The sequence below is a fragment of the Cebus imitator genome, unplaced genomic scaffold, assembly GCF_001604975.1.
Source record: "Cebus imitator isolate Cc_AM_T3 unplaced genomic scaffold, Cebus_imitator-1.0 Scaffold479, whole genome shotgun sequence".
NCBI lineage: Eukaryota > Metazoa > Chordata > Mammalia > Primates > Cebidae > Cebus > Cebus imitator.
In genome coordinates this window covers 1,234,983-1,247,205 of record NW_016107794.1, presented here as the reverse complement: position 1 = coordinate 1,247,205, position 12,223 = coordinate 1,234,983, and the positions used below count along the sequence as shown (strand labels likewise).

Genomic DNA, 12,223 nt, shown 5'->3' with positions numbered 1-12,223 from the left:
GGCTGAATTTAGTCCTTATGGGTGTAGGACCCTGTCTGCTTGCTGTGTTCCCAATTTCTAGAGGCCACCTGTGTTCCTTGGCATGTGCCTACCTTCCTCTGTCTTCAAAGCCAACAACAGCGGGTCACGTGGTTTTCGTGCCTCAAATCTCTGTTGCTTGTTCTACCACTGTATCTCTCTGACCTGCTTTTTGTCTTTCTCTTCTAACTCTAAGGACTAAGTTTAAGGTTACACTGGGCCCACCTAGGTAATCCAGGATAGTCTACCCATCTCAAGGTCTTCAAAGTCTCCTTTGCAATGTAAGGTAACATATTCACAGGTTCCAGACATTACGGCATGGATATCTGGGAGGTCATTATGCTGCCTACACGTGGTTGTCCTGAAGAGACAGGTAATTTGTTGGAAAGGGTAATGGGGGACCTTTTTGGAGTGAGGGGAATGTTCTATATCTTGATTAGGGTGGTGATGTGTATTCAACTGTTAAATCTTTTAAATTTTAGTTTAACATCGACATTATTGCATTCTCCAACTTTTATATTTTCCTTGTAATTATTTATTTAGAAGCAACTTTGTGTGAGGCATTGTATTAAGCACTTTATGTAATAATCTCATGCATTTTTTTTTCTCCTAGGACTCTGGTGTTATTACATAATAAGTTTGCTTTAACCAATTAAGTTCGATGATGCAGTATACTGACTAGGGTTTTTCAGGTACATATTATTCCACTTTATGGCTGTTTCCATTGGAATTTAAAGGCCAAGAGGGTATTGCCATTTATCAGCTGATTATAAAGACTATTACAAAGAATACAGATGAAGAGATGTACAGGGCAAGGCATGTGGGAAGGGGCTTCAGTTTCCATGCCCTTTCCAGGTGCACCACACTCCAGGAACCTCCATGAATTCAGCTGTCCCAAAGCTCCAGTAATTTACTTTTAAGTAATTCAATGTAACCAGCTGTAGTACTCCAATGCTTTAGGTAGGTATAATTAGCTGGCATTCTTTAATGTGAATCAGCTTGATGACCTGAGGGTTTTTAAATTTAGCATAAAGGATATGAAAAACAAATTATTTCTGTTCTTGAAATTGGTACACTTACAATACGTGGTAGAGGAGGTGCGGCAGGACCTATGGACGTTGCATGACCAAGATACAAGAGAGAGCAGACAGCTCAACTGTCTGTGTCACGGTGCACCTTCTAGCACTGAGCCTAGGATCGTGCCCCCATGAGATGGCACGACCTGCAGGTTCACCTTTAGAACACTGCTGCCTTCAGTGTGGCCCTTTCATGCAATGTGCTTTTCCCAGTTTGTATGACTGTACTCATCTGCTAAAACATCTAATTAAATTTGCTGTGAGATTTACTTTTATAGTGAGAGTGAGATGGTATGTGGTATGGAATGTAACTTAAATCTGGAACCTCTAACCACTAACCCCTGGTTTTGATCAAAAGAATCTGACAAGTACTCTACAGCCAAACTGGCTTAAAAGAAAAGCTTTTTAAAAAATATAGGTGCCCAAGTCCCATAACCAGTAAGTCTGATTTAATTGATTTAAGGTGGATTTCAACATTGGTATTTTTCAAAAGCTGCCTAGGGAATTCTGATATGTGACCTGGGCTAACAACTGGTTTAGAAGCATTCACAACAGTCATTCCCCCAACAGACCCTTGCCTAGGCAGAGGTTTCCAATGAGCACAAGAGCTTCCCAACCAGACCAGCGGGTCTAGAAATGAAATGTTTAGAAACACCTGGAGGTATTTGCTGTCAGTCCATATCCTGGCCTCCCCCACAGGGACTCTTACTCAGGAGATCTAGGGATGGGCTCAGGCAACTATACTGTAGTCCAGCAGCCAGCAGTGGCTTATACAGATGGACCAAACTTTGAGAAGCTTCAGGAGACATTCCAGATAGTCAGATTCCTCACATGTCTAGTCTGTTCAGCAACTGTGGAAATGTTCTTGAAGTAACTAAAAAGATAATCCAAGTAGTATTCTTTGGGCACACACACCAGAACTTCCAAACAGGAAAATGCTGTGTCAGGCATAACTAATCTTCTTGCCCTTGCAAATGTAACTCTTGAACTAGCATGCACTCTGAGTTATTTACTGGTGAAAACTGTTACAAAGCAATTGGGAGATTACAAAGAACAGAAGTTATCTTGGTAGCAGCATCATGTGTTTATTGAGCACCCACTGTGTATCTAAAACTGAAATTACTGCTGGAGCTTGTGAAAATGAGTGAGAGTTAGGGCCCTGCTGAATTAAAAAAACAAAACAAAAAAAACCGACTAATTGGGGAGGTTAGACATGTGTCCAGGTAGCTAGAATGTGATGTAACAAATGTGGTCCTTGCAGTATAAAGGAAGTGCTATGGGAACAAGAAGAGGAAATGGTTCATCTGCCTCAGTGCGGGAGGCAGAAGGTAGACGTGGTGCTGGGAAGTGTCCCAGGGGAGGCAGCATCTGAGTTAGATCCCCAGGAAGCAGATTTCTTATTCTCCCCCATCCTGTGGGATAGGAGAAGACTGGCACTCTGGGAAAGAAAGAAAGATGACACGAGATGAGATTTGGAAGGATGGACATGTGTGACCAGTGCAGTGCAGATGAACGGTATGGAAGGCAAAGACTGGCAGAGAACACAGGAAAGGTAGTGTAGTGCCAGATGGAAATGGGCTTTAGATGTCATGATAGGAAGTTTTGAATTTTTCTTTAGGTGAAGTCATCATAGATATTTATACAGGGGTGTGACATGATTTCAGGATATAATTCTGTAACAAAGCGGGCAAGTAGACTGGAAGGGAGAGAGAAACTGGGGGCAGGAAAACCAATTAGGAAGCAATTGCAATTGTCCAGAAAAAGGATGCAGTACCACCGCAATTGTCCTCTTCCTAAAATAATGTATTCATCAGCCTGCTTAGTTTTATTCCTCCTATTTCTGCAGCTAGAAAAATCACTTAGCTCTCCTGTGACTCAGAATCTCTCCCTATTAATAGAAGATGACAGAATACTTATCTTACCTCACACAGGGAGATACTGAGAGATGCTTGCAATTGTAACCACGAAAGAGAGGAAGTGTTATTCCAAATGCCAGCGGCAGTAATTACTCTGGGGTAGTGCGGGGAGGGATGCTGCTTTTCCCCAATAACAGTTCATTATAAAAATTTCAAACCTACAGAAAAGTTGAAAGTTGAGTGAGTAAGAGCATCAGAAATACTCTTTAGAGGGAAGCTTCTGCAGAAATTCCAAGTACTCACCACCCAGGAAGTGGCATTTCCAATATAAGGGCCCATAGCCTTCAGGATGAGAATGCCATTACAGCCTATTTTGGTTACAGTGTTCTGTAACATGAGATTTTATAAAGAAAGGCCCATTTCCCCATTGTTTCCCATTACAAACAAAAGTGTAAGGAATGATGCTCTTATCATTTCTATTGCTGAGATGGAGCTAGGGGGGCATATTTAAAGGAGTTATACACAGTCGTCTACATGCTTTCAGGTTGTGTTTTACCCTTTGGGGTCTGGAGTCTGCGCTTGTAGCAAGAGGCACGTAGTCACACCTTTTCTATCTGCTGCTGGGCCCCTTCCATACTAGGTCTCCATTTAGCACCCTGGACCACATTAGAATTCTTTTCTGTTTTAGGGAAAGCATCACTGATATCTATCACAGGGTGTGTGACAGATGGAAACTGCTTTAAGTTTTGCCAAAATGACTGTGTCTACTACCTTAAAAAAAAATAATCCATGCTCTCTATATGTGCTGAGTTGGTATAAGATATTCCGAGGGATAAAAAGATAAATCACATAGGGACACTACCCTCAAGAAACTAACAGGTAGGACTGTGACCTAATGAAGAAGTCATGAGGGGTAGCATTCAGTGCTTTTTTTTAGAACAGTATCAACTTTCAGGATTCAAAAGGATGGTGGTGTTCAATGACGTGGAGTCCTTCCAGCTGGAATGGGATGATTTTTTTTTTTTTTTTTTTTTTTGAGACGGAGTTTCGCTCTTGTTACCCAGGCTGGAGTGCAATGGCGCGATCTCGGCTCACTGCAACCTCCGCCTCCTGGGTTCAGGCAATTCTCCTGCCTCAGCCTCCTGAGTAGCTGGGATTACAGGCACGCACCACCATGCCCAGCTAATTTTTTGTATTTTTGGTAGAGACGGGGTTTCACCATGTTGACCAGGATGGTCTCGATCTCTTGACCTCGTGATCCACCCGCCTCGGCCTCCCAAAGTGCTGGGATTACAGGCTTGAGCCACCGAGCCCGGCCCGGAATGGGATGATTTGAACTTACAATAAGGAAACCCAAAGTACTTCATTTTATATATGAAAACCAAATGGTTATTGAGTGATATAATAAGAAGACATGTCAGGAATACATAAGGAGAAGATAATATATGCTCCTTTCTAAAGTACATTTACGTAAGTAATGAATGATCAGCTCTTTCAAATGGAAATGTTTTCTCTAGTACAGTAAATTATTCTGATTCATTTGTTCACTCTTAACATGCATTTTCTTGGAAAACGTACTGGCAAAGTTGTCACAAAGCAATTAGGAGATTAAAAAGTACAGAAGAATAAGCCTTTTAAATCCTTACACAAATTAGTTCTTATTTTAAGGACAGTTTAAATCTCACAATATCACAGCCTGCTTTTGCATACGCTCTTTCATTTACTTGTTAGATTCCTTTACTGCAAAGAGCTCAAGGAAAACAACTAGAAACAAACCATGGCTATGCTGACAAGAGTCAGTTATAAAGGGAAATGAATGAAGATTTATTCATTTATTAATAAAGTAGTGTGGGCAGCCATTTGATAATTCTAATTTCTGATTTAGTCTTTAAAGGTGACTTATTTGCATATATTTTTAAAAGTCTGTGCTGTTGCCAAGTGACTGGGAACTACACAGCATAGTTTACTCACAAATTAGATGAAAGCCCCTTTTAAAATGTCTGCACATATTATTCTGTTTTTTTTTCTTCTCTTAAAAAATAAGCCATTGTTGGCTGGGCTCGGTGGCTCATGCCTATAATCCTGGCACTTTGGGAGGCCAAGGCAGGCAGATCACGAGGTCAGGAGATCGAGACCATCCTGGCTAACACAGTGAAACCCCACCTCTACTAAAAATACAAAAAATTAGCCCAGTGTGGTGGCACGTGTCTGTAGTCCCAGCTACTTGGGAGGCTGAGGCAGGAGAATTGCTTGAACCTAGGAGGCGGAGGTTGCAGTGAGCCAAGATTGCACCACTGCACTCCAGCCTGGGCGACAGAGCGAGACTCCGTCTCAAAAAAAAAAAAAAGCCATTGTTGACTTATTTTTGGACATGTGACATTTGCGCATGGAACAAAATATAAAAGGAAGGATATGGCTTAGAGTAAGTTAGTCTCTCCTAGCCACCCAGTTGCTCTCCCTAGTGCTAACCACTTTAAACTAGTATTTTGTGTATTTTCTCAGAGGAGTCTATGCAGGTACAAGGATATGCATTTATTATTGTTATGCAATTGTAGCAGACTCATTTTTAATAACTACATAGTATTCTATTGCATGGACATAGCATAATTTATTTAGTCAGCCATTCTATTGATAAATATTGAGATTGTTCATAATCTTTTTGCTATTGCAAGCAATGACTGCAATGATTATGTTTTATACATTCATCCAGCTTGTGTGTGAATATATCTGTAAGATAAATTCTTAAATATGGAATTGTTTGGTAAAAGTATATGAATTTATAATTTTGATAATTATCGCCCAAATGTCCCCTTCAGTGATTGTACTAATTTGCATTCCCACCAGTAATGTAATTCTCCATACTGTAGCTGCCACAATGTGCTCTCAAACCTTTGCCACCCTGAGGAATGAATATTGGTAACTTTAATTTGCGTTTCTCTTACTAAAAGTCAATTTGAGCATATTTTTGTATGTTTAAAGGCTGTTTGAATTTCCTTTTCTATGAACTGTCTATTCATATCCTTTACTCATTTTTTGAGTAGACTATTGATCCTTTTTTATTTTCATACCTTATTTTGCGACCATAATGTTAAGTTCATTTTAGCTAGTGAACTCAAATACGATTTGTCAATCATGAGCTCAAATTAAAAAAAAAAAATTTCTTAATTAAACAAAAATTTGGACTCATGATTGACATGGTATTTGAGTTCACTAGCTAAATAAACTTAAGTAGAGCCACTTAATCCTAAAGCACGTTTTGAAACATAACTCATCGATGCCTGATTTTTCCTTCTCACCTCACTTTTCATTTCAAATTGTAATGGCAACTGTCCTTATTCCTTAGGCCCAGTTAGGGTCAAAGGGTCCTGGGTTTTATTTGTTTTATTTTAATCCCAGGAGAGTTGCTTTTCTTAAGCTCTGTTTCAGCAATAGATTATCCATTGCAAACTCTCTGATAATTATTTATTTATTTATTTTTTACTTTTTTGAGATGGAGTTTCACTCTTATTGCTGAAGGCTGGAGTAAAATTATATGAATTTGGCTCATGGCAACCTCTGCCTCCTGGGTTCAAGTGATTCTCCTGCTTCAGCCTCCTGAGTAGCTGGGATTACAGGCATTTGCCACCACACCCATCTAATTTTGTATTTTTAGTAGAGATGGGGTTTCTCCACGTTGGTCAGGCTTATCTCAAACTCCTGACCTCAGGTTATCTGCCCACCTCGGCCACCCAAAGGGCTGGGATTACAGGTGTAAGCCACCATGCCCAGCCACTCTCTGATAAATTTTAACTCATTAAATAACAGCCTTCATATACTCATCTAGCACCACAGTCCCTGCCTTCTGCATGAGCAGAGAAGACAGAGTGATACTATTAAATATTCAAAACCCTTTATCCTTATCCCAACCCCTCCACAGGAAGATACTATCTTGCCTGGGCCGGGCATAGTGGCTCACACCTGTAATTCCAGTGCTTTGGGAGGCCAGGGTGGGAGGATCACTTGACACTCAGGGTTCAAGACCAGCCTGGGCAACATAGTGAGACCCCATCTCTACAAAAATAAAAAATAAAAAAATAGCCAGGTGTCATGGGCACCTGTAATTCCTAACTACTCAAGAGGCTGAAGTGGGAGGATCACTTGAGCTCAGGAGTTTGAGGTCACAGTCAGCTATTATCAGGTCACTGTGCTCTAGCCTAGGAGACAGAGTAAGACCATGTCTCTCTTTTTTTTTTTTTTTTTTTTGAGACAAGGTCTCACTCTATCACTCAGATTGGAGGGCAGGTGCAACCTTGGCTCACTGCAACCTCTGCCTCCCGGGTTCAAGTAATTCTCATGCCCCAGCCTCCCAAGTAGCTGGAATTACAGGTGCCCACCACCATGCCTGGCTAATTTTTATATTTTTAGTAGAGACGGGAGTTTCACCATGTTGGCCAGGCTGGTCTCAAAATCCTGACCTCAAGTGATCCACCTGCCTTGGCCTACCAAAGCGGTGGGATTACAGGCATGAGCCATCACACTCAGCCAACCCTGTTTTGAAGAAGAAGGAAGGAGGAGGAGAAGGAGTAACAGGAGAAGGAGAAGGAGGGGGAGAAGGGGGGAGGAGCAACTATTACCTTATTATCTTGCTTATTAAATAAAGAAGTGGAAAAGTCCCTTGCTTCTTTCTTTATCAGAATGGGAATGGTTTAATGTGCCTGTTTGCAATTCCCAAATACCATATTGCTTTTGGCAGCTGATATTCTTTAGCTGCTGATTAAAAGATACATATTTTACACACAACAGAATATCCTGAATCAAAGGTATATTGAATGTTTATTTGAACTGGCTTTATCTCAGGTTATATCTGGAATTCACTGAAAACAAAATGGGTGGTAGGGGCTCACAGATGATGAAGATAGCAACAACAATAATAAGGTGGAGATCAGGAAGTAGGTTTGCAAATACCTGTAGGTTGGATGTATATAGGAAAAGCTACCATACCAAACTGGGCAGAAGCAACCAATCCAGAAATATAACTGCTAGCATCCAATCATATTGTGGTGAGGTTAAATTCACAAGACAGTTAGATGAGGTTTAGAGAACATGTTCTCAACCCATGCATACTTCATTGGAGCAACTCTTATTAATCTTAAGGGGATTATGGAACTCCATTTTTCCTTCTTATTTAGAAGAAAATAGACTTTAGGTCAAATTTGTAGGCCAAATTGAAGATATAACTTGAGATTTTTTTTAACTCATTGCCTTTGCCAAATTCTCTAGAAAATAAAACTGAGGCAAAGATTACTTGCTAAGTCTATTTTGTTGGGTGGTGCAATTTCAGGGACATAAAAGGGAGGGAGAAAAAGGTAAGGCAGGAAAGGAAGGAATGCAAATACTAGATGATGTGTTAAGGAACTGGACATAACTTCACAAAGAACAAAGCTAGTTGCTGGGTCCTGCACATCACCTTTAAACAATTCATCAGGTGGGGGGGAGGGTGGGAGGATCAATGAGGGGAGAAAAAGGAATTTATCTTTTTGACCTCTCATCCCTTGATTCAAATTTTAACTCAGCGACTTAAGGGAGCTGTTGGGTAAGCCAGATTCCACATCCCACTAAACTGCCTGGAAGAGGTGGGAGGAGAGCAGCCATAAAGTAGGAGGCACAGAGTCCAAGCAGGTGAGATCCATGTTCTGGAGCCACTGAGGTTCCTGTTGCAACAGGTGAGATGTGATCTTCCCAAAGCCCCAGCTTCTTCCCCAGGATGCTGACACAGCAAACCCCTAGATGTCCATTCAAGAAGAGGCTAAGGCTTGAGGGTCAGGTGAGGCTGGGGAATCTTGAGAGACACAAAAATTGTTCTGGTATAGTCATGATGTAAAATTGTAAAGAATAATTTTCAAGTCTTTTAAGAAATCCATGAATAATTAGTGCTTTGGTGGAGATTAATATGAATGACTTTCAGTAAAAGAGTCACCAAACCAAATCAGAATAGATATGGAGGTGAAAATTCTATTATTAACAAGATTTATGATTGCTGAAATATTTTTATGATTACTCAGATCCATTTCTGGACTGACCTTACTCATGCTTAATCAGATGATGTTTATTATTAAAGTTGATTTTTAACGAGTGTCCATTAATAAAAAACGCTCTTAACCACAAGGCTTTGTTTCCAAATGATGTAGAATAATATGTGCTAAAACACGAATCTCAACTTCTAGATGCATATTTTACCAAAACACCTATTGTACTAAGGAAAAAAATGACAAGTTCCAATCTTTCTGCACATGCATGTGCTGTGGTATAGGTCTAAGGGAAGGGGGGCAGATGGTGGTGATGGAAGTAGGAACAAAAACACAATGAAAGAGAGTCTTGATAAAACAAGCTTCATACATCTAAAAATAAAATAATAACAAATGGTTATCCTAGCATACACATCCAGATGACATTTGGAAATTTGCATAGAAGTAACAGAAGGGCTAAATGAAGCCTTCCGAAAAAGTCAGTCTTAAACTTTATGTACTCTTGGATTCTAGAAACTTACTTCAGTTATTTAGGTGAAATGACCAGAGTTAATGTCATCTCCATATAATGAGCAGGAAGTTAACTTTGAGGAGCTACACATGAGCCCTTGTCCCTGAGGTTGTAGTATCTTTATGTCCTTTCCACACCCTCACCACAAAAAGCCACAGTAAGAACAATCAGTGTTTACCTGCTTAACCAGTATTTTTATCTGAATGTACATTCTCCCTCCTCTCTCTTCCCTCTAGGCATTTGCTAGTCCCTTATGAGGTCAGGCAGCTTGCACTATGGCACATGAAGAATATTCAGATACTTCATATCCTGCAGGAGAAGGGAGACAGCGTGACAAATTCTGCTGCCACTAATTGAAAGTAGTTTATCACTTTATCTTTAGAAGGTCTAATGCCAAAACTTCAAGGAGAGAATACACAGTCCAGTCTGGGTTTGAGCCTGGAGTTTGGATGTCTAAGATGACTCTGAGCGGATGTGGATTTACGTGTTAGTACCTGAAAGCGGGCACAGCCCCCACCTTGGAATGAATGTACACTTCCAAAGGACTCGTTTCCACAGGGTGGTGGAAGGAACAACAGAGACAGCTATGTGCCCACACGCTCAGCCATCTGCCATTCCAACCACACGTCTCTCCCCCCGTTTCCTGCAAATGATTCATCTATTCTTTTTCCCCTTCTTCAAAGATAACTCTGTAGGCATTTAAGGAGGGAAAAGTCATTAAGAAAAGTGGAATCTGGAGTTATTAGGATGAGATAGAGCAGACTAAACAGTCTGGAATTTCACAAAGCAAACAGCACAGGGTGTGGACTCTGGGACCGTCCGTCTGTCAGGCTGGTGCATCATTTCACAGATTATCGTCCTTCATGAACAGGTCAACAAAAATGGCCACATGTAAACATAAGCATATGAGTTGCTAAAGAGAAAGACCACAGCAGAAGTCAGGAGGATTCTGGATTTTCCAAGTGGAGGCTCTGTGCATCTTACCCAGCATCCTATGTAGCGTCTGTTCCTAAAAGTGAAGCCAAAGGTTTTACACCAATGAATGGGATCTTTGTGACTTTTTCCAATAAGCACACCAAAAAGTTGCCATTAAAATCATGCTTTTAAAGGAGATCCTGAACAATAGAGAAGATGATTATGGCCATGTCCTCAACACTAAGGGGTGCTGGTGGCAATATACTGTGTGGGAAAGGCATGTGTATGTCCACGAGGAGGTGCTTGGTGGGTATTTGTTGAATTGCATCAAACTGGAGCCAGATGGCACTCAGTTCAAATCCTGGCTCTGCTTCCGGCTTCTGGGAAGTTGCTAGGCAAGTTGCTAAACCTCTGGAGTTAGGCAATAAAGACACTTCCTCACAGGGTAAAGTAAGGATTAGAGGATAAGATACATGAAGTACTTCGTGTGGTCTTTGGAAAGCGGTAGATAGGCAAATATCAGGTGAATACACATATTCCTTATAATTTCACTTCAGTTTCTACCACATCCCACACCCTGAGGCTAGCAGGGTAAAGAGCTCTAAGGAGAATGAAGAGGCCTCTGGCCCATTCTAGTGTGGTCTCTCCCATCAGGAGGGAAAAGGCAAATATTGCATGGTACCTGGCAATAGGATTGAATGGGACATCAGTGAAGTGTGATAGCATCCTTACCATCACCCCTTAACAACCACTATATCCCTTGTGGCAAGTGAAAGACCCCAGAAGTGAGGGATCTTATTGCTAAGTACAGCCAACAAATCCCAGATCAGACAGAGTTCTTAAAGATTCTAATATGTTGCCAGTATTGTCTCATCTGTAAAATGGGTGTTAAAATAGCATTCACCTCTTGGGTTGTGAAGATGAAAGAAGATAATCTATGTAAAGGACTGAGCACATGGCCTGGGACAGTTAGTGATACATACATGTTGGCTACTGTTATTATTTTGTATTCCATGTTCAATCTATGGTATTGATCAACCTGTTTATTGATTGATGGATTTTCATTTAGTAAATGAATTTTCAATAAATGATTTTCACTTAAGCATTTGTTCACTCAGTCACTTCATTCATTTATTTATCATCAGCATTTATCAAGGTCCTATTCTATACTGACACTATGCTGGGCTCAAGAGATGCTGAGGCTTGTTGGGCAAGAAGGGTGAAGACTAGGCAGGGAGAGAGACCGGAACTAAAGCAGTACAAGACAAGGCGTAGTACACGTGTATGGAGACATGTGTAAAGCATTCCTAGAACCCAGAGGAACCAGGACGTGCTGCCCAGAAAAGATGCTTTTTGAACTTGCTCTTGAAGAATGAGCAGCCTGAGGAGTTTGGGCTTGAGAATTCTAGATAACAAGAACAGCTTGCCAAAAGGGATAAAGTTGTGGGGAAAAACAACAAAAACGGGTTTGAAGCCAGGAGGACTTTGGTGTGAGTGGTGTTGGCTGTTCTGCTTGGCGACTTCCCCTGAATTTAGGTTCAATCCCCAGTGGGGGCCACAGAGAGTCACCTGCAGCTCAGTCCTACCCAGGTGCTGGGCCCAAGTCTGCTCTTAGAGGAAATGTAAGTAGCTCATGTCACTCAATATCAGGTCAGCCAGGCTCTAGGTTCTGTTCTGAGCTCCTGCTCTATTTCTAGCTGTGAAGTTGCCACTTGATTCCTGTCACAGGCTCTACCTTGTATTCCAGTTCAAATAACTGGGCTTTTGCCTTGCTTTTTTCTTCGACATTCTGCCTCTAAGTTTCTCTATAACTGGAATTTTGCCTTTTCTTATTAGTCCTTC

The 12,223-nt window shown here is 41.0% G+C and overlaps 1 long non-coding RNA gene across 1 annotated transcript; it reads left to right on the top strand.

The window, feature by feature from the left end:
• Positions 1-271: 271 nt before the first annotated feature.
• On the top strand, positions 272-11,483 carry LOC108292185. Its single transcript, XR_001820183.2, has 2 exons — positions 272-710; positions 9,703-11,483. It is a non-coding gene; the product is annotated as an uncharacterized LOC108292185 (long non-coding RNA).
• The last annotated feature ends 740 nt before the right edge of the window (positions 11,484-12,223 follow it).